This window comes from Mesoplodon densirostris, chromosome 8 (assembly GCF_025265405.1).
Source record: "Mesoplodon densirostris isolate mMesDen1 chromosome 8, mMesDen1 primary haplotype, whole genome shotgun sequence".
Lineage (NCBI taxonomy): Eukaryota > Metazoa > Chordata > Mammalia > Artiodactyla > Ziphiidae > Mesoplodon > Mesoplodon densirostris.
The window spans coordinates 13132446-13156968 of record NC_082668.1 but is presented as its reverse complement, the minus strand read 5'-3'; the positions used below and the strand labels follow the sequence as shown (position 1 = coordinate 13156968).

Here is a 24523-nt window from a genome sequence, read left to right as displayed (position 1 = left end):
TTTGCTAGTACAAGGAATCTGGTAAGCATAGAAAATTATAAATATCATAATTTTGGTTACATAGTTTATATACTTTTGTATTAGGAGTTTCCAGGTTAGGATTATGGCCACACATTGCTCTAATTAAATACTTAAAGTTCATGCTTAGGGACCACTTACAAGGTCTTTGAGATCATCAAACTACCAAATCCATACAAGTGAGACAAGATTGAGATTATGTTTTACTCCAAATCTTACACCTTAGGCAGAATTACATCAAGGTCAAGCTTGCTTTTAAAGAAATTAAACATATTTCTCAGACATGGAAATTTGATTAGGAATTTAGATCTGTTCACCTTGGTATAGTGCTTGCCACTTTGGAGTTTACTTTCTTGTATGGGTATGAAAATGGATCATTCAACCCAAGCCAGCACTCTGACCAGGCATCTTTCTCTCCAATGCTCTAAAATTAAATGATGAAGAATAAAGGCAATTAAATATTTCCACAGATTGTAGGCAAATAACCTGGAATTACCTATGACTGCTTGACAGAAAAATTTGGCTTTTAGTTTTTCTTAGCAAGCTGCTCCAGAAAATATTGAAATTGTTGATTTGAGATACATTTAGTTCATTTTTGTTTCATCCTTTTTAAAATTCAGTACTTATTTTATGAGTTTAAAGGGCAAAAGGCCAACATGACTTATTTTTAATTTTCACACACATTTCCCTTAATAGCTACATTACCAATCTCTACCTGGATATTTTAGTTAGATAAATATATAGAAAAAAAATAAGATAGGCCTAAAAGAGCCTTTGGAAACACCAATTTTTAAAGCTGAAATATAATGCTTGGATATATTTGCAAAACAAAATAATACAATAATACTCTGTTTCTTTCTCTTTTTTATTTTTGCTGTACGCAGGCCTCTCACTGTTGTGACCTCTCCCGTTGTGGAGCACAGGCTCCGGACGCGCAAGCTCACCGTCCATGGCTCACGGACCCAGCCATTCTGCGACATGTGGGATCCTTCCAGACCGGGGCACGAAACCATGTCCCCCACATCGGCAGGCGGACTCTCAACCACTGCACCACCAGGGAAGCCCTCTGTTCTCTTTGATACTTCAACATTTTAACTTGTAGCAAATACCTGTAAATTTAAGCACTGACCCTAAATAAAATACAAAATTAAAAAAAATTTAGTCAGATAAAAATTTACTCAGACAAATGAATTCTAATAGTCTTTTGGGAAATAATTAAATATGATTTGCTTCCTTCCTGTTCAGCTAAACACAGATTACTTAGTCATAGCAGTTAATAGTTATGCAGGTCTTTGTACGTTTTGAGAACTCTTTTAAGCTTTTTGTATGCATTATTTCATGTAAGTCCCATAACAGCCCTACGTTGTGTGCATTTATATTAATTAAAAGAAAGCTGACTGCTATAACAGAGAAGCCCCATAATTTCAGTCCTTTTATTAAAGAATCTATTTTTTCACACTCATAAAATCTAATTAGTCATAATTTGGTGCAGGGAATTGTCAGATACCAATACACATAGATGCTTAAGCCCCTTATATAAAACAGCACAGTATTTGCATATAACCTATGCACGTCTTCCTGTACATACCCTTTAAATCATTTCTAGATTACTTATAATACTTAATACAATGTAAATTCTATGCAAATAATTGCTGGTACACAGCAAATTCAAGTTTGCTTTTTGGGACTTTTTTGAAATATTTTCCCGAATACTTTTGATTCGTAGTTGGTTGAATTTGAGGAACACTTAGATACGGAGGGTCTATTGTCCTCTCTTCACTGACAGTTTGAATCTTTACCTAAACAACTCAGGAATGAAGGGAAAAAATGAATGAAATTGATTCTTCTCAGAGTTGAAGACCTTAAGAAATGATGCATTAATTTCTGCTACCTAGATCTTGAGTGAGATCCAAGTTCTTTTCCTCCTTGAGACCCAATGGATTTTTAGCTATTCCTTTGATTTTGTGAGTCTTCTCCATATCTTTCCAATAAGTTCCTTTTTTTTGGAATAATTTAACTAGACTTTCAGTTGAGTTCAATTTTTGAAAGTAGATATAAAGTAGTATATATCACCAAGGTATTTTTTATTACAGCTTTAGTCTCAAAACTGGACTTAAACTGTTATGATTTTTAAGTCAATTTGATCACCCAGCAAATAAAGAGAGCTAAAGCTGTCCTTTTATCAAAAAACAAACAAGTATGACTCTTTTTGTGCCTAGTGCAGCTGTGGCTTGCAGTTCCAAGCAACTGAAGCATGTATCAGCTTCAGTAGACTAGAAGTTGTTAACTGACCAATGTGTTTGCTCCTCATCCATTTACTGGTTCCCACAAACACAGAATGTCTCCTTATCAGTTTCCTAAGGAGCATACTAAGTATATGCTTACAGGAGATGAACTAAAGAAGATCTCATGCAGCAGTCCATTAAGATTGATGACAAGGTCTGAAATGATACAACATACAGTTGCTGGATTTATGGATGTCATCAATATTGACAAGACTGGAGAGAATTTTGGTCTGATCTATGACACCAAGGTTTACGTTGCTGTTCATCATATTGCACCTGAGGAGAGGCCAAGTACAAGTTGTACAACATTAGAAAGAACTTTATGGGCACAAGAGGAATCACACATCTGGTGACTCATGATGTTCACATCATCTGCTACCATGATCCCCTCTGAAAGATGAATGACATCATTCAGATTGATTTGGAGACTGGCAAGATTACTGATTTCATCAAGTTTGACACTGTGTAAAGTGACTGGAGGTGCTAACTTGGGAAGAATTAGTGTGACATCCTTGTTCTTTTGATGTGGTTCATGTCAAAGATGCCAATGGCAGCAGCTTTGTCACCCAGCTCTCCAACATTTTTGTTATTGGCAAAGGCAACAAACCATGGATTTCTCTTCCCCAAGGAAAAGGTATTCACCTCACCATTGCCAAAGAGAGAGACAAGAGGCTGATGGCCAAACAGAGCTTGAGGTAACATGATTGGTAGAGTCTTTGTACTTAATTAACGACAATACAGCATGATATATTTTTTAAAGTATGTCCAATTAGAGTAACATCTGGCTGTTGTTCAAAGTGACTCTTTTATCAGTCTTTTGTCAGTGACCCAGTTGCCAATGACAGAGAGAGAGAGAAGAAATGAATATATTCAACAACTTATTGGCCACCGCCTGCTGTCTATCTATCATCTACATAGTGAATTTAATTTTTTTCTGATGGCAAATTGATTCTAAATTTCATTGAGCTTTCAAAGCCTTAAACTTCATAAGATAATCTTGTTAAATACAAATATTCTGAGCTACACAAAGGAACATTCTCAGGAGGTCTTGGAGGCAGAATATAAGCAGATTCTTATAAGTGCAAAATCCCTAGGTCTTGTGTTCTATTATTAAAAACTATATAGATTTTTGTATTCAGCTCTATGGAATATCCATTTTTGTTGTTGTTGTTGTTTTGTTATTTCTATGTGACTGGACAATGTTCATGCTCTTATACACATATATCATTTATCCTATGGTGTTGAATAACCTTAGGACACTACCATGTTCCCTTAAGGGCACTAATGATATGTTTGTGAAGCAATCCACAATGTTGTCTCTGATAATAACTTTTAAGTTCTCACCTTTAGGGATAGATCATTACCTTTATCACGTTGTTATCATCAGTTGTACGTGTATTCATGTATCATACCGGGAGCCCTGGGCTAAAAACGTATACTGATTTGAAAGGAAGAAATAAAACTGCCTTTATTCATCAAGAACAAAATTGTATATGTAGAAAACCTCAAAGAATCTACAAAGATACTCATTGAGTTAATAAGTCAGTATAGCAAAGTTTCAGGATAAAGGACACTATACAAAAGTCCATTGCTTTCCTGTATACAAGCATTGAACAAATGAAATTTAGCATTTTAAAAATACCACTTACAATAATGCCAAAAATGAAATACTTAAGAAAAAATCTGTCAAAACTTGGGTGTGATATATTTTCAGAAAACTACAAAACACTGATGAGAGCAATAATAAAGGATTGTCTATAAATAGAGAAATATTCCATGTTCATGAGTTGGAAGGCTCAATTATTAAGATGTCAATTTTTCCCACCCTGATCTATAAAATAATTGCAATTTCAATCAAAATCCCTGCAAGTTATTTTGTAGATATCAACACACTGATTCTGAAAATTATATGGAAGAGCAAATGACTTGGAATAACAAACACAGTATTGAAAAAGAACAAAATTGGAGAAGTGACACTACTCACTTTAAAGACATATTATAAAAATAATAAAGTGGTATTGATAAAACAGTAGACACTTAAAACCCAACAAAGATATTCAAATCATTTTTGACAAAGGTGCAAAGGCAATTCAATGAAGAAAAGGTAGTATTTTCATCAACTTGTGCTGGAACTATTAGAGGTCCATATGTCAAAAAAAAAAAGATAAAAGGAAAGAACAAAAAGAACTCAGACACAGCTCTTGCACATTATAGAAAAATTAACTGAAAATGGGTCACAGACATAAATGTAAAAATGATAATTTTTAGAAGAAAACATAAGATAAAATCTAGATGTCCTTGTGTTTGGTGATGAGTTGTTACATACAATACAACATAAGCATCCATGAAATAAAAATAATTAATAATGTGTATTTTATTACATTTATTACATTAAATTAAAATTTCACATCTGTGAAAAACACTGTTATGAGAATGAGAAGATAAGTAGCACAACCTAGGAAAAAGTTTTAGCAAAATATATACCTGAACAAGGACTTGTAACCAAAATATATAAAGAACTCTTAATCTCAACAATAAGAAAACACACAATCCAATCTAAAAAATGGGCAAAATATCTGAACAGACACTTCACTAAAGAATATACACAGATTAGAAGCATATAAAAAAATGCTCAATATCTTTTGTCATTAGGGAAATGCAAATTAAAAATAATGAAATACAAGTTTTGGAATGGCTTAAATCCAAAACTTGACAATAAAACTTACTTGCAAGGTTGCAGAGCAACAGGGACTTTCACTCATTTCTGGTAGAATGTAAAGTAGCACAGTCACCTTGGGAGAGAGTTTGACAGTTTCACCACATGATACAGCAATTGTGATCGTACATATTTACCCAACTGATTTAAAAACTTATGCACATACAAAATCCTACACACAAATATTTATAGCTGTTTTATTCAAAATGCCTTTCAATAAGTGAATGGATAAACAAACTCTGATATATCATACAGTGGAATATTATTCACAATAAAAAGAAATGAGGTATCAAGCCACAAAAATATGGATGAATCTTAAAGCATATTGCTAAGCTAAAGAAATCAGTCTGAAAAGACTGTTTACTGTATGATTCCATTTATATGACATTCTGGAAAATATAAAACTATAGAAACAACAAAAATATCGGTGGTTGCCAAGGATTTGGGAAGGAGAAAGAGTTTGAGAAGAAAAGCATGTGGGTCTTTTTAGTGCATTGAAAGTATTCTGTATGATAGCATAATTATGGGCATAACACACAAGGTATTTGTCAAAACACACAGGACTTTACAGAAAAAATAGTGAACCTTAATATACGGCATGTTGCAGTTCCAAAAAGTGTGAGGTGCTCAAGAAAAAAAAAAAAAAAAGAATAGAGATATGTCAAAGGGATACAGGAACCATTGGAAAGAGATCCCAATGATAAAAGCTGGAGCAATTTTAGTAACAGAATAAATAGTGTTGGATTACAGCCAAAGCAAACATAAATAACCATGAATCTAGATTGATTATTTAACTCTAAGAGGAAAATAAATTAATCAGAAAGAATAAATAAGTCTCTCAGGCAGAAGAATTCTAAATAATTTGTGCAGATATTCTGCCTTCAAGGAGGCTTCCTCAATTACTCCCCACTCCTTAAGTATGGACTTTACATAATGACTTTCTTCCAAAGAGTACAGTATTGAAAGGGGATAAAATAATAATTTTACAATGGAGAAAACTGACAAACTACCTCAGACAGGAGATAAAGTTTAACTCAACAGCGATAAATCAAGTTAATAGTATGTATCCTTTATATTACAAGATGAAAAGGGCACTTAATCTTTGTGGTCTTATTCCTCAAAACACTGCAGCCTAAACAATGGCAGACAAATCCCAACCAAGGAACATTCTATAAAATATCTGATCAGTATTCCTCAAAAACTGGCAAGGTCATCAAAAACAAGGAAAGTCCTAGAAATTGTCACAATGAAGGAAAGCATAAGGAGACATGATCAAAATCATGATCATGATGACTAAATGTAATGTGATATCCTGGATGGGATTCTGTACCAGAAAAAGGCCATAAGGTAAACACTAGCAAAATCTGAATAAAGTATGAACTTTAGTGAATAATCTTGTATCAACATTGGTTTATTAATCGTGACCAATTTCTAATATTAATAATAGGAATAACTAGGTGTGGGGTATGTGGGAACTCTGTACTATCTTTGCAAGTTTTACATAAATTTAAAACTACTCTAAAAATTTTACTTGAAAAAACTTACATACTTTTCCAAAAACCTTAAATATGTAAGGCTAAAAAGAAGTGCTGCTGCATATTGTGGGCAGCTGGAGTATTATTAGCATCACACGTGTTTACACAATAATTAACAATCTCATCTTTTATCTTTCCACTGTATATCCTTATTTTTCCATCAACATGTGACTTAGGACTCCTTGTTCTTTCAATCAACCCACTTGCTTATGCAAACTTTGCTATCACCTTCAACTTGTAGTTATTATTAATGGAAAAGTAAGCAAATGCCTGAGCCATGGATTTCTAGGAGGAATGGAGAGAAAAATAGAAGAAGAAAAAGAAAAGAAATCTGTAAATGTGAAGATACCAAAGTGTAATGAATTTCCTAGATAATCTATTTCCTAGTAGTAATATTTCCCAAGTGGTAAAATTTGGAAGTAAAATCTATAACAGTTAAATTTTACTGCTAAATGTTATAAATATTATTTTTAAAATGATTTAAAAATATTATTATCAACTTTGTTAGACTAGTACGCTGAAACTGCTTTCAGCTCTGGTCTCAGTATCCATGCTGTGAGATCCCATATTTGTGAAATGATTCTTAATCAGAACAATCCTGATTTGATATTTTAAAAAAAGACTATTTTATGTTGGCAGTAATCTAAGATAGATTCACTACAACAAAGTGCATTGTGTACCATGATTAGGTCTAATTTCTAAACGTTAATAATATATTTATAGATCAGAAATGATATGACAAAATTCTCTAAAGATAGTAACTATACTTTGGTCAGTTTGGTTGTTTTAGTCTTCTTAATACAATGAAAGCCAAGGTCAAGAAAAATCACACTCAGTGTGAAACCAACAAAAATTAATAGCAAATGGTTAAGATTCACTCTCTACAGGAAGTATTCCTTTTATGAAATGTGTGTATATTTGCTGCTAAGGAGATGGGGAACAACCCAGTCCAATCTTCACAATGAGAGTACATCATTCAAAATAACATGAAACAAAGAAAGGTACAACTTAATCAACTCAATTGTCACAGCACAGGTTAGAGTTAGGAGGTATGGATTGTTTTGGACCATATAGCATCAATGATATTTGATGATATTTGGCAAAAAAATGAATTTTTTGTGTTTCAACATAAAATATTCAAGCTTTAGGAGTCGTGGGGGACAAAAGAATAGGAACATTATTACTAATTTTCTTAGGAAAGCAGATACTCTGCTTTTTGCTGACTATAGCTATTTTCCTAGCAATATCCCTGGGTGGGAGAAGACTGTACATTAGGATACCATACAACCTATAGGAGATGTTCTTCCAGAAAATTTCATTTCCTTTGTAACTTGGTGCTTTGTAGTAATATTTGGATCTATAATTTGGCATCCTCACTGAACTTGCCCATCAACAATGGCTTGAGAAGCTACCACCTCTGGTTTTTAAACCAGAAGTGAACTGCTATGTTAAAATGCTAACTTGAAATCCTGGACTATTAACAAGTCACTAGAGAATTTTGTTATATGGGTCAATGCCTCTGAAGCTAATCAATTATATACATATATTGAGCAGCTATGTTTTCAAAGACTTGTATTGGCTATAAAGAGTGAAAAGATGTAGACTTGTAAAACCCAAAGACCTCATAATCCAGATAGGGAGATGAATATATACAAAATTAAGTTTAATACAAGTTCAAAGGTTATGGGAACCTAGAAGAGAAGGTGATTTATTCTGAATGTTAGAATTGGAGACAATTTCCCAGAAAAAAATGAGAGTTGGGCTGGGTTTTAGACAGAGATTTAACACAAAGAATATTGATAATGGAATTGGTAAACTAGAGACTGCATCTCAGTGACAAGAAAGTGCATGATGTGTTTGGGGGAAGGGTGTATTTTTGGTGTGAAGATATCGTAAGACATATGATCAGACGATATAAAGGTGGATTTTTTGATAAAATGTCTTAAATACCTTGCTTACCATTTCTATAGATCTACTGATTTACCACCTTTTCTGCCTCTGGAAAAAAAAAATGGGTAATATTCTCCCAAGAATATTATTTCTCATTATTGACAATGTATTTCCCTGTGGGAAACAGAAATACTCTGATGGGGGAGGTAAATTATAACTCGTGATTGAAAAGTTCTTAATGTTTCCTGCCGAGTCCGCCAGCAGCACTCCTATAAAACACACCAAAGTTAGATGTACTAATAATTGTGCTGAAGCAATAGAGACACATCCCAGAGGAAAACTAGGAATAACTATGTAGGAGGATTAAGGAGGGTTTTTTTTATGGGACTTAATGTTTATGTTTGGTGAGTTTAAGGAGGAATTAGCATAGTCAGGGTCAATAGTGAATTAGACATGGTCAAGTAGCAGAGGCTACTTTGTGACTGGGTATCTTCATAAATGTATCCCTGAGGTGGAAACATCAAAGTTGGGCTAAAATTGTAGAGGGAAAGGAGCAGTAATCACTCATGTTGTTCAGAAGAGTGGAATGTTTTGTCATGTTTGTGGTGCTCACATAGCCTTGTTGACATCCTGGTATGAGCATTGTTTCTGATGGGAATATTGCAGTCTGGTTGTCATCGATGCCTATCCTACTCTTACTGATTGTCAGCAAGGCTGATTTTCACTTTTCAGTTCATCCTGCCCCATCCACCAGCATTCTTCATTCTTGGTTGAATATCTGCTGAGGGCACATCAAAGTAGTTTGTTGGTGGTGGAGGTGGGTATTTTTTGAGACTGATATATCTAGATCATTGTAAAATAATAACTATGATTACTCTGTAAAAAATCTTGGAAATAGGATGCCCTGAAGACATGGTAACTAGTTAGGAGGCTTTTTCAAAATTCTAAGTAAAAATTATGGGGGTCTTGGCTTAGATAGTGAGATTAGAAAAAATTAAAAAATAGTCAAGACACTTCCACAGTGGAATCTATGACTCACCAGCCAAATGATGTGGGCCATCCAGGAGTACATCTGAAAGAGTTTTACAGTAAGCATATTAAATACTGATACATAATTAAGCACCTATTTCAGAATACTCAGGATGTTACAGGCTTTTCTGTATGCACTGTGGTAATTATACCATGATTGGAAGATGAGTAAATATAGTCTTCATCTCTTTGGAGTTCATTGTCAAGAGAGGTATGCAGATATCTAAAATATGCAATGAAAACAAATAATATAGAGGAGGATTATACAAACCTACAGACAGTGGGGACTTAGGGACCTTCTCCAGGGAGGTAACCTGGAATTTGGGACCCAAAGTATAAATAGGGGAGATGATAGAAGATGAAAAAATATCATGAAATAGAAAATGAATAGTTCATGCTACCAAGATACAAATGTGAATATACTAAAGAGCTAATCATAAGTAACCACGGATGCTAGAATAAAGTGGATAGGTGTAGCTGGGGGTTTTAGAAGCTTAGAAAAATGGGTTAGGCTATAAGTCCATGCTGAGGAAATGTACATTGTAGGAAACTGAGAACCATAAACAAAGCCAATGCAATGAGCAAAAGTGGCTTATCATACACATTAATTTGTTATCAATAAGTATTTGTTATGAATAATTATCAATAAATTAATCTAAACTGGCCATGGAAAAAACCTACAATAGTCAACTAATTTGTAGTGTACCTTATGCAGAACCACACCTCTACTCTCCTATAGAGAATATTAGCATATTAACATATTTTAATTTAAAAGTGTTAATTTATAATATATTAATATATAGATTTATAAAAATTTAATTTAAAATATAAATTAACATATTAAATGCTGTTCTATTTATAAAGACTTCCACTGGAACAGATTGCTTCATATAATTTAAAATACAGTTCCAGTGTTAACCTTTGTTGGCCAGGATTTTTTGTTTTTTTCTCACAGAAAGGTAGTTCCTTTCTTTTCAGGCTCTCTGTTTTCTGCATCATGGTAACCATGGAGCTGTGATCATTGTTCTTTGAAGCCACAATCCCCACCATAGTCTCAGGAACACTGGAGGAAGATAGTTTCATTTCCTTTAAACAATCCTGGAAAGTACCCTCTCTGTATGCATATCAGAGCATTCCCTGCCATCACAGTTCTGCGTTCCTTCCATTTTGATTTTCTGAAAAGCTTCTTGTCAGAATCTCAGCAAATACACAGGTGATAAATAAACTCCCTACCTCTTGGTGTGCTACATGTAGAGGTGAAGGATCATTCCCCCATGGTGTTTTAGAATCCCAACTAAAAGGCTAACAAGTCACAAAGGTTTGGTAGTACTTACTGTCCCAAAATGGTGACAGATAAGGGCAAATCAAGTCAAATCCAGATGCAGTTCTCAGCTAGAAGAATTGACAATGGCACCTGGCATCCACTTAGGAAGGACATAATGTTCAGAATATTCCAATGAACAGAGCTCAAGCAAACTTCCATTATTTCACTCTGTGGTGAAGCCATTCTGGAGCCGAGTGTAGTCAGTATCAGTGACTTGTTCTGTGGCATTTTAAACATCTCTGTTTCTTCCCCTTTCCTTCCCATAGCCCTCCTTCTACACCCCTCTTGGGCATCTCTACTACCCTAACGATTCCTGAAACTACACTCTGCCTTTCAGAGTTAATTGGTTAGGATGCCCTCCACCACCATTTTCTTAATCCCCCTCATTCCCATCCTCAGAACCTCCTTTATTTCAGACCACTGGTATTGTAAAAAGAACCTTCTTTTCTCGTTTTTTTTTTTAAGTTTCCTGATTAACAACTTTTATTATTTACTTTATTACTTGTTATGGATTCATCTGGAAGACTTTTCTACCAAATTTCATTTTAATCTGACAATGCCTTTGGTTTATATCTCACCTTATATACATTTTAGGAATGCATGCATGTTTAGACCTATATATAGTATTATGGTGTATTAATATAAATATATAGTTATATGTATGAAGTTAGCTCTCCCTATTCACTGATTCCTCCCTCAAACATTTCAACATCATGGATTTCAAAGTCAGATATAAATTTGAAACAGCTGTGCAAAGTATGTATCGGTATGTCATTATGTACTGTTTGACTACCAGGAGATTCATCCCTAGCATTGTGATAATCTAATAATAATTAAAATTCATGAAAAATGCCTAGTATAGTGTCTTGCCTGTAGAAGTTCTCAGTAAACATTTGTCCTCTTTCTACCATTTTAAACACCACTCCCCACCCCACACACACACAGAAAAAGAGAAAGAGAAGAGATGACTCATCTTAGAGATTAAATAAGTTTTTAGAACAAAGCTGAAAAGGCAAAAAAATCATCATATTTTCAAGAATAAGATATAGAGCAAATTTAGACAAGCAGTGATGGTGCTACTAAAAAGAAAACATCAAGATTAGTGTGTATTTCTGTTCTCCTCCATCAAACAGTTCATCAAGAATTAACTGCACAGTCTCAACACACATCACCTCAATCATCCCCTTCAGGTCCAGTGAATTTTCCTTTGACCCCTGCTGTAGCCACACTCTGGGCCTTCTTTGTAGTACCACAAACTTTCCAGGTATATTCTTGCCTTAGGAATTTGCATTGTTTACTTCTCTAATTGAATGCCCCTCCCCATGTAGTAGACTAACATAATCCCTTACCTGCTTCAGATCTTTGCTCCAATGTTACCTTCTCAGCTAGGCATTTCTTGAAAGCACTAAAATTACAGGACACTTCCCAACTGTTACCACTCTTGGAAACCCTCATCATGGGAAATCTTTTTCCATAATTCTTATTGTATTCTGAAAAACTACTTATCTGTATGTCTATTTTCTCTTCCCAACACCAACTAGAATGTCAGTTCCATGGGTTTAGTGCATCCATAAAATATTGAAGAAATAGGGCTTCCCTGGTGGTGCAGTGGTTGAGAGTCCGCCTGCCAATGCAGGGGATACGGGTTTGTGCCCTGGTCCGGGAAGATCACACTTGCCGCGGAGTGGCTGGGCCCATGAGCCATGGCCGTTGAGCTTATGCGTCCAGAACCTGTGCTCCGCAACGGGAGAGGCCACAACAGTGAGAGGCCCACGTACCACACACACAAAAAAAACAAATAAAAATTTAAAAATATATTGAAGAACTAAATGAATAAACAGTAGTTACATATAAAAGAATACTAAATGGTTGAACAGTAAAAGCCTGAGAAGTTATAGGCTTGGAAGATGTTTATCAATTTAACTCAGGAAATCACTCAGTGTCCATTTTTTCCAACAATGGGAGTTAGATTCTGGAGATTATTTCATCTGCCAAAATGGATAGACTCACTTTCAAGACTGAAATGTTGTCCTTCACTTTCTCTCTTATGGTGACCAACTAACTCATATCAGTTTGACAGGGAGTTTCATGATTTTAGCATGGAAAGTCCTTCATCTAATCTAGTATCTCACTAACTCCATCAGTTCCAGGTATACTGGGATGGTTAGTTGCCAGACATCCAACCCAGAACCAAAGTCTATCAATATTGCCTGGTAAACATCTCTTAAATCTGTACACCTTTGTCCATCTCATTGCTTCTATCCTACTTCTATCTGCTGCCACATCTAACTTTCAGCCTTAAATAACCTCTTAACTGTTCTAAGCAGAGCTACCCTGAATGTCCTCTATTTTATTTCTATTGCCCCATCTAAAACTCTATCCCATCATACTACTTCCCCTGCTTATAACTCTTTAATGATCTACTACTGCTCTTAGAAGGATAATATAATTTAATATACCTAGTATGAACCAGTCTCTAACTTCTCCACCAGCCTCATCCTGTACCAGTCTTTACACTTCATCTAAACAGGGCTTTTCTAAAACCTGAATCTTTTCATGTTCCCTTCCACCACAAGGCTTTAGTACATGCAATGCCCTGTGTGTGGAATGTTATTTTCTCTCTGCTTAACCTATTCCTCCTTCTCATTTTTCAGACCTACTTCAAATATCCCTAGCTCAGGGAAATATGGCAGACTTACCTGACTTGGTCAGGTTATCCAAATATATTTAAAACCATGTTTTGTTTTTTTTCTTTTGTAGTAGCTATTGTCACAGTCACAATTTATCTACTTGTGTGTAATTATTTGTCTAATGTTGGTCAGCCTCACTAGTTTATAAGCTTTACTTTTGAACCTGTACACCTTTATTCATCTCCTCTCTTGGCATATAATCAGTTCTTAAAAAGTATTCTTGAATGAATACATAAATTAAGAGAGCAAGAACACCAAAGCAATTTGAACAAAATGCAAAGCCCCATAATCATGTCAATAGACAAAATTTCTCTAGATATAAGTCAGTAGCCTCAGACATTTAGGAGAAGGTATATTGGTGAAAGTAACATATCTCAACAACACAGTTGATACAGACTAAATCATAGTGAATAGTTAATGGGTAATGAATGATAATTATTTACAATTAACAGAATTATCTGCTGCTTGGAATATAAACTAGACAATGAAGAGAGAGAAAGAGAGAAACAGAGACAGAGAGGGACAGAGAGATTGAGAGATTTCACTTTTCTGGATAATAGATTACAGACTATTTTCTTACCCACGTCTTATTAACAAACTCACCAGTTCATAAATGAGAGTAATTTAAAATGACACACAGCTTTGTTTAATCCCTCCTCTTGAGTGTGGGTGAGATGTATGAATTGATTCTAACCAATAGATTATAGCAAATGTAAAGAGATTTTGCTGATTTAATTAAAACTGACAATTAGGGGCTTCCCTGGTGGCGCAGTGGTTTAGAGTCCGCCTGTCAATGCAGGGGACACGGGTTCGCGTCCCGGTCCGGAAGGATCCCACGTGCCGTGGAGTGACTGGGCCCATGAGCCATGGCCGCTGAGCCTGCACGTCCAGAGCCTGTGCTCCACAACGGGAGAGGCCACAACAGTGAGAGGCCCGTGTACAGCACAAAAAACAAACAAACAAACAAACAAAAAACCTGACAATTAAAGTCAAATGACTAGTCAGTTGACTCTTGGTTAAGCAACAGGGAGATTACCTTGGGTGAGTCTGACCTAATCAGTGAGTCCAATAAAAGAAGATTTGGAGGTTGGATATGGAAGAAGTCAGAGATTCTCCTGCTAATCCATATGAACTACCTATGGAGAATGACAGGCAACAGCAGGTGTCCTTTAGCTGCTGAGAACCTCAATCCTACAACTGCAAAGAATTAACTAATCAGCTTATGAATTCACTGAATTCTATGAAATTGCCATTGTTCTGTGTGAAACAAATAGTTAAATATCAGAAATTTCATATGGTTCAACCTATATATACAATGTATTCCAGGTAATGTGACTGGTGGTCTGCATTAGTATTTTTATCTGCATAATAAATTACAACAAACTTAGTGGCTTAACCTAGCACTTATTTGTTGTCTCACTCTTTCTGTAGGTCAGAAATCAAAGCACAGCCTAGATGAGTTCTCTGCTCAGGGTCTTATAGGCTGCAATCAAGATATTGAGGGTCCTGAGTTCCTCATCTGGAGCTCAGGGTTCTCTTCCACCTCCTGTGAAGCTATGTATGATTACTATCCCAGCAATTTTAACATTTTATTTTCTCCATTAGGTTTTATTTCTTTAAGTATTAAGCAACTTTTATAGAATTTGGTATTATTGAAACATCTAATTATCTATTAGGTATTAACTTAAAGATCCATGTTAGATGGATACATGGATTGAAAGGACTTTATCTGATTATAATTGATGAGACATTATTTAGGCTACATAGGCAAGGTAAATAGTATCCATTAATGAAAGATGCCTTAAGACATATTTCAGTAAGAATGAACTATTTGTCATTTACTGACATTGGATATTGGGAAAAATAATTGGATCATTTCATAAAGTATCTGAATATCTCTTGGTAAAAAATAAAAGCTATGATAACATCTTCAGTATTATCTGAAAGACATTCTGATGCATAAATCTTGATAATTTAACTTCTCTCTGCAAAAATTCAAATTTACAATATTTTGGGCTTCCCTGGTGGCACAGTGGTTGAGAGTCCACCTGCCGATGCATGGGACACGGGTTCGTGCCCCAGTCTGGGAAGATCCCACATGCCGCGGAACAGCTGGGCCCTTGAACCATGGCCACTGAGCCTGTGTGTCCGGAGCCTGTGTTCTGCAATGAGAGAGGCCACAACAGTGAGAGGCCCGGGTACCGCAAAAAAAAAAAAAAAAAAAAAAAAAAAAAAAAAAAAAAAAAAATTTACAATATTTTACTTAGAGCTAAAAAACTGAATTGAAGACTACCTACCAAGTGTCATGTGCTCCACTGATCCTTTACACAGAGGCAATGTATTTTTCTATAAACTTATATGCCATAAACATAGCTAACCTGAAGTACATGTGATAGGGAATCTATAAGTAAAGTATGTCTTAGTGATTGCTTAAACATCTGGCAGAAAAATACCAATAATTATGTTGTCTCAAGTTAATTTACTTTTTTGAAATATTCCTTGGCATTATATGTGAAACATGTAAAAAGAAACTGATTGCTTTGTAAGCGTAGCTATATCTCAACCATAGAAGTGATTTAGTTTTGATTTCCTTTTATGTGAGTATTTAGAAAGATATGCAAATGTAAAACAAATTTATTTTTTTTTAAAAAAGCACAGTAAAATATTATGAAAAAAGAGGGATCATTAGTTTTATGAGGAAGCATAAAATTTTCTCTTGTTCAAGAAGGATATGATTCACCATTCCCTTTCATTTTATTTTATTTGCCTTCTTCCCTCTCTCCCTCCCTCCCCCTCCCCCTCTCCCTCCCTCCCTTCCTTCCTTCCTTCCCTCCTTCTCTCCTTCTTTCCTTCCACAGATATTTATTGAGTCTCTACTATGTGCCAGGGAGCTGGGGATATAGTGAACAAAACAAATACAATCCCTGCCCTCATGTAGTATATTTTCTATCTGGGAAGACAAACATATATATATAATGTTGGAAATAAATAATATGAACTTAAATAGGTAAGGGAGCTGGAGTGATGGAGGTTGCTATTTTAGATACTAAAAGAGTTACCTGTTGGAACATTCTGGGGATGGAGTGAAGAGCACTTTGTTTTTGTCTTATTTTGTTTTGTTTTTTAATATACTGAACACAGGAAAGGCGAGGTAACTTCTCTCTTCCCAGCTTTTCAGGCTCTCCTTTGCACCTTCCGATTAACATAATTTGCAGAGGACCAAAAGCAGTGCAGTACCACCAGTTGAAATAGCTCTAGAAGTTGCTCCATGACTAGATGCGTTAGAGTAGAGCGAAACATTAGCAAGTTTCTTCACGGAGTGAGGGCAAAGGAGAGGATGCAGTCATGGTGATAATAAGTACACCCTGCGACAGCCACAGGAGTGCTTTGTGACAAGAAATAGAGAGGAGTGCATTTAGAGAGGGCTTTGGAGGACTCGGCATTGGGTGTGTGTGTGTGTGTGTGTGTGTGTGTGTGAAAGGATCTCAAAGGCTAAATTTTCATACTTTGCACTGGAACCGGCTAGTAACAATAATCTTTTCAATCTTTGAAAATTATCACAGGTTGCTGGACCTGTTAAACTTGAAGCCTTTAAGGGGTGCATACATAAATTCATGTTAATGGTATTTGTGTAATTTCCAGGTGTCCCAGCACTAACCGTATTTTGAAAACTTTATCAACATGGAAAGAACCCTGGATTTTAACTGTAGGAAATGTGGTTCATTTCTTGTTTTATAATTTATACACTCTGTGATCTAGTACAAGTCACAAAAACTACTCATTTTGGTTTTATAATACTCAGAATTTAAATGTCCATGGCTATAGGCCTTTTATGAGGATAAGCAAACACTTTTGGGGAATGAACATTTCTCTCTCTAATTTCTGTCATGACTCGTTTACTTTATTTTTTCCTTTCTGTGCCTTGTTATGTCTTATTTATTTTATTATGATTATTATTTTGGGGTAATTTTGGATTAGCTGTACTGTTTAATAAGTAGCAACTGGGGGTTTTGCTTTATGGTTGAACTTGTGTGTTTTAAACTTTTGATATGAAGTTTAACTCAAAATAGTTATAATAGTTATAATATTTTAACATCACTGATAGTCATATGTATTCATCTCATTCAATTTTTCTTTTGTTTCCTTATAATTTACTTACAGTCTTTCCTCATTTTTTCTGTTTCTGAATCACTCAAATTCTAACTTTTGCTTTATTACTATGTTGTTCAAATGTAAGTTATCTTTTTATCCTTATATAGTGAGGATAGTATGCATGGTGTTTTTGTATACATTATTATTTGGTTGCATTCTTGTAGAAATTTCATTTCATACTAAAAAAAGTATATGTTTAGATTTTTTTTTAATTCTGCCAAAATCATAGTATAATATTAGAAATTTTGAACTTTAATCTTTAAAGATAAGTGAGGTATATTATGTACATATTTGGTTATTTTTAAAATGTCAGGCATGACAGTATTTGATTTAAATATGAAGATGATTATGATAATATAAATTCCCATTAAAAATTTGCTGTCTTCTATAGTTTTTTACAATTTTTCTTTTTTTTATAATGCACGGGTAATAGTATTTTTTTCAATTTATTACAATTTTTTCATTATCTTATAAATTATTAGATAAGGTGTCCATTATTTTACCCTTAAAATGTGTCTTATTTTTCATGCTGCTTCTTAAGAATGTGCTTTATTCTTCATGTGCTTCTCAGGCCTTTATTTTTAATTTATATGATCTTTTGGTAATCACTAAAAGGTAATATGAGACAAGCATTAAAGAGATGATGAATTAGGTTTAGGTTATCGTGGATATGCTTTTATCCTCTTGACAGCTCAAAGGCATGAAGACAACTTTCTGAGGTTAAAGAAATAGGTCCATTTAAAACTGGGATTGCGTTTAGCATTGGTGTCATAGTTGGAGTGTGACAGGCGGCTGTTAACTCTGGCAACTTGTCATGTACCAGCTGTTTTGTCATTATTCAAAGGGCCCACAGGCAAATTCTGAGCAAAAACAATTAAATGATAAAGAAATAGAATCACATAAAAATAACACCTAATACCAAAAGAACTTCAAGTTTCAGCAATCAATAAATAAGGTGAGTTCCCATGGGGAAGTGTCCATCACAAGAGCAATGGAGAGATTTACTTTCCGCATCTTCAAAGAACAAAATCAAATACTGTGATTCTTCAAAGCTTCTAGATTTTATTTTGACCAAATTCTTAGGCTAATAAGTCTATTTTTCTTTTAAAATTTCGACAAGAATGTTACAGTACAACAAATTATTTCAAGGATATTCCTTAAAATAAAATTCCACATAAGAAATACCTAAGTTATCATTTGTAATCTTTACCCTGAGGATTTTATAGTTGGTACATCAAAACTCTAGGTAAAACTTCAAGATATCACACTTTCAATGGGATTCATGTTCAATACAAGTTGTATTACTTTAGAGAATATGGAGACTTTTTCTAGTTCTTGCTCTTAACTTTTTGAAACTAATGGACTTAGCATTGCCTGTGGGACGATCATCAGTTGACTCCCAATTTACCTAGTTTTAAGTGAATATGCTTAGTAGCAGTAGATAAGATGGTCAAGGAACACTGGATTCCTGTCATATATGGAAGAAATTTCTCACTTGCAATGGGCTTCAGGGGATCCTGGAATCACTCTTTGGCTCTGTGATTGGGTCAAATCATCCTAGTAACACCTTGGTGCTTGTCAGGTTACATCCACTTTATCAGCATTGTCAGTATTAACATAACTGTGTTCTGACTCTTGGGATGACAGTCCTAGAACAGAGTAAACCAGGTCAGGTTCTTTTAATAGAGATCCTAGAACCCAGGATAGAGTGAGTGAGTCACACAGAGAAGGAAGAAGCATTAGTCTGAAACAAGGAGATAAATCATAAAGTTAATGTTCAAGCTCTGGTATGAGATAAATCTGGGTTTGATTTCTGATTCCTTCACTATCAGCTGTCTGTGGCTATAGGCAACTGATTTAAACACTCTAGGCTGTAGCTATGTTTATCCCTGAAATGAGGAGGTTCTACCTTCTCTTAATGTCACTATGAGGATTAAATCATATGATCTTCATAAGATTATTAATAGAACTTGTGAGTACTACCTTAATAAACATTCCTTATTGTTTTGGCTGTTTCTATGTTCTATTTATCATTATCACCATCATTGTCATTTTGAATTTTGTGGCTTCAAACATCATAAAATCTGCTTCAATTTTTTTTCCTCCAGGAAATATTTTCTGACCTCCTTCCTTTACCATGAGGGACCTATACCACCCTGAAGGCTAACCATATTTACCTGTGCTTGCCTTATCTTCTAAGACAGTGCCAACTCACTGAGTGTAAAGATTGGATTTCACCTGTCTACATGCTGCTATCATACTTAGCATGATGCTTTGAATGTATTAAGAGCTATGTATTGGTTGTGGAATTGAATTGCTACCTGGTTTGGGTATAGCCTGTTATGGAGCTTTAGTGTTTCTTCATGTATTGTTGTAACAACACTACTTGTAATTGGAAGTCTTTTATTGCAAATTCAACATTTTTTATGAACTCATACATGGGTCATTATGATTTAGATATTTTAAAAAAAACAGGATGATCCAGCTTCCCCCCACTACATAATCTCTGAATTCCCAAATCTAATTTTCCTTTACAGAGTTATGAAAACTTTCCTCTTCCAATTGCAAATTGTCTTATTATGAAATTGAAAGTGAGGTTTTTGTAAAATACACTTGGAGAGGGATCACAGAGTAATTTTTTTAGGTATCCTATAAGCCAAAATAATAATAATAAATAAAAAACAAAATTGCTATTTGGTCTAGCCCTGATAACTCAGAAATCTATTTGATACTTAGAATGATGAAGGCTTTAGGAGCCTGTTTTTTTGTTTGTTTGTTTCTTTCCTTATCATCCTATGTTTTCAATGATTCAGAGGATCTAGACATGCTTTATGAGGAGTAAAGCTACTCTAAATATTTAAGCAAGCATGATCTGGGGGACCCATCTAGACTAATTCTGATCCCCGATTTAGAATTAAATTTGGTAAGAAATACCTTATACTTCTCACATGTTCTCAGGTTTTCCAGAATTAGACCAAACAGGAAAAGTGAATTTTATGGAAAAATAAGAGCCAGGTAAACACTCCTTAGGTATCTAAAGCAAACATGAGAATGGTGAAAATACCATAAAGGATTTGAATCTTCACTGACTGAAACCACAAAATGGGAAACTAGAGAATGATCCAAGTTGCAGTGGAAATGCTGTTGATGGGTGACAGTTTGTCTACCGCCTGGGACCCTGTTAGGGGAAGAGGTAGCATTTGAAGGGCCTGGGTTCTGGCACCTTTTGAAATAATAGCTCAAATACAACTGAAACTATATCAGTAGATTTATTTTGTGAGTCTGAAAGGGGTGATGTAGAGTAGTATCTATGTCATAGAATAAAGTTGTAATGTCCAGGAGAAGAGCAATTCTGGTCACCAACATTAAGAGAAGTGCTGGAGGTCCAATCCCAATTAGATATAAACATTAATGCTCTTTTACTAAAGTCTTAATCATGACATACGGTGTCTTAGATTATGGAATCATAGAATGCTATATCTGGATACCATCTAATCCAATTACTTTCTTTTTTTTAAACAGAGAAGGAATTATAAATTCAGGGTAATTTGCTCAAAATATTTATTACGTATTTCAAGTTGCAAGTGTGTGTGTGTGGTTTTTTCTGTTTTTTAAAAAAAATTATTTTGGTCACACAGCACAGCTTGCTGGATCTTAGCTCCCCGACCAGGGATTGAACCTGGGCTATGGCAGCAAAAGCACAAGTCCCATAAGTTGCAAGTGTCGAAAGGCCAAAACAAGTGTAACAACAACAATGAAATTTTCTCAATAATTGGAAAACCCTAGGGGAGAACTGTCGCCATGAACAGCTTCATTCAGGAGCTCAAATAATATCACAAAAGACTTGATTTCCTACGTATCTCAGATCAGTGCACTCCCCTTCTCTAGGCTGGGCTTCACTCTCAAGCTCTGAGTATGAACAAGGTGACCAGTGGCTTCTGCTTCACATCCTTTGAGGTCCAAGTCTAGGAGGAAATAAATTTGCCTTTCACATTGCCATCCACTTGTGCCTCCCACAGAAGTATGGAACTTTGTCTTAATTAGACCAGTTGCAGGCTAGGTTCCTACCTGTGACCCCATCTTTGTTGCCAGGACAATGTGAAGCAATGATTGGATTAGATCTGATGCAGAAAGGGTATTTCACTCTTAAAAATGATGGTCAGAATTCAGGTTCCACGGGCCGAGAGTAGAGGTGGAGAGTCCCTCACAAAAAAAGAAATGAGATATTACCAGGAAAAAGCAGATACAAGCTGAGGTAGTAAAGAACTATTTTTTTTAACTTTTTATTTTATATTGGAGTCTAGTTGATTAACAGTGTTGGGTTAGTTTCAGGTGTACAGCAAAGTGATTCAGTTATACATATACATGTATCTATCCTTTTTCAAATTCTTTTCCCATTTAGGTTGTCACATAATATTGAGCAGAGTTCCCTGTGCTATACAGTAGGTCCTTGTTGGTTATCCATTTTAAATATAACAGTGTGACATGTACACACTACTATAGTAAAGAACTATTAAGTCAAGAATTAATCCAGACAAAGCTATCAGGGTCCTTCACTAAAATGTTGCATCCCTTAAAGTCTTCATATGAAAAAAACATATAATCATGTGTGTGGTGGGTTGTATTTATTATACACCCATATGTGGTACCTCCCAGCAGGAGGAATACACTCAGATGGAACCTGGGACTTGCTTTGTGAGCAGAAACAGCATGTGACAATTTTGAGCAGAAGCTTCAAGAACCAACAGAGGGTTCAACAAATTTGTTTTTCCTTCTGCCATCACAACCAGTGGTGTTTCAGCTAGGAGACTTCTCTGTTAGTCTGGTTTTTGGAAGTGAAGATGAATTGGAGCAGTGCCATAGTCAATACATGAAGGACATAGAACATGAGAAAGGAGTAGATCTTTCCTTCTGTAATAGACTAAAATTTTGGGACTGTTTGTTATCACCGTATGACTTAACTTAGCCTGACTGATACAACTTCCTAAAAAGAATCACCAACCTCACTTCTCTTTTGGCATTTATAAACCAAGAAAAACCTTTTCATCTACTGCTTTTCCTAAACTTCTTGCTCCCCAGCAAAGCTAGAAAAATCATTTTAATATGATATAATATTATTTTAGTTTTTGGTAAAATTAACTGATTTAAATTTGCTCTATGCCTAATCTGAAATGTACCACATACTAGTTCTGTGACTTTGGACAAATCTCTTTATCTCTTCAGATCCTATATTAACTCTGAAATATTGTGTTTGATGACTAGATGACTTCCAAAATCACCTCTGTCAATGAGTATCTATGGTTCCAAGAGTTCATGCTTTTCTTTCCTTTGTAGCACCCATTATAATTTGTAATTATATATCCTTTTGTAAGGATATATATATCCTTTTGTTGCTTTTTAGTTTTATCTCTCCACACTAGACTATAAGCTCCATGAGGGCAGGAACTATCTCTGCCCTTTTCACCATTGTACACTCAGTAACTAGCAAAGTGCTTTATGCATAGAAGGATGAATAATGTTGTTATTCATTTTCTTACAAATGTGATATACATCTTGGCTTGAATGAAACATTATCTAGATTAATATCTTTGAGCAGGCATTATCTTCCAGTTGTCCAAGACAAATGTCTATGTCCATATCCAGACATAACGTGTAAAATGTAATCTAGAGGTACATATTTTTACTGAATCAGAAAATGTGCATATACTTTGCTGTTGACAGTATAAAAACCATACAAATCATTCTAGAAAATCATTGCCAATCCAAGAAAACTGTTAAACTCACAGGTCTGTCATGCTGGAAATTAAAGCATGGGATGGTTTATGAGTTGATATTCAACGATGTGTACACAGACTGTTAGGATTTTTTTTAACTTGACATTTTAGAAAAAAATCAACATTTATTTGAAACAAAATACTACTAATGATGGTTTAATTCTTAAGCAGTTCCCCATTTTGCCTCTAGATGTCTCACCTGGAATTCGCATTGTAGAAGATTATTCTGATGCAATACCCCACTGTAGGCTTGGCTGAAATGTCATCTTGGGAAGTAAAAGAGTAAACCATGTGAATTTAACTGCAGTTGGGTCAAAACATTCCATCAGTATTTTTTTTTAACTTTCTGGAAAAATGCAAATAACAGATGGTGGGAGAATAGACAGATTTATGAGAAAAATGACTTGGTATTAGTCATTCCGATGAGCCACATCCCAAGTAGGCCCTGCCTTTTTATCTGTGATAAACAGTTTCCAGGTGTAACCCTTGATGTTGGGAAAGTGATATTTAAGACAATAGTCAGCAGCCCATCTTAACAGCTTTTTTTTTCCACTTCAAAAATAATTCATACCACATATATCCCAGTAGGCAAGGTATGGAATCCAACATATTAATATGTTTTAAGAATATGGCTTACAGGAAAATAACAATGATGTTATCCTAGGGAAACTGGCTCTACAAGTTAAACCAGAAACAAAAGTAGTAGTTTTACTTCTTGATACAGTAAGAAATATTTTGGCAATGGGCAAAAATAAAAGTTTATTTATTAAGATATTTTTATTGTAAATAAATGAGAAATAATACTCTTGCAGATATCTCAATTAGTAAAAATGTGTTCCAAGTACCATATATTATATAGATTAATATACTATATATGCAAATGCTATGACAATATTTATTGTATAGAGGGAATGTGAAAAAGACAGATGATCTGCAATGGTTTATAAAAAATATTACATTTCAGATAATATTCAAACTACTTCAAAATGCAATAGAGCATAATCACTTGGACTTCTACCACAAAACCTAGAAATCTCTAAAGCGAGGTGGGGGTGGGGGTGGGGAATCTCTTCCTGTCCCTAAAATAGGCTAGCAAGAGCAGATTATCAA

General features: G+C 34.9%; 1 pseudogene; it reads left to right on the top strand.

The window, feature by feature from the left end:
- Positions 1–2356: 2356 nt before the first annotated feature.
- LOC132494691 (small ribosomal subunit protein eS4, X isoform-like) lies at positions 2357–3002 on the top strand (annotated as a pseudogene).
- Positions 3003–24523: the final 21521 nt, after the last annotated feature.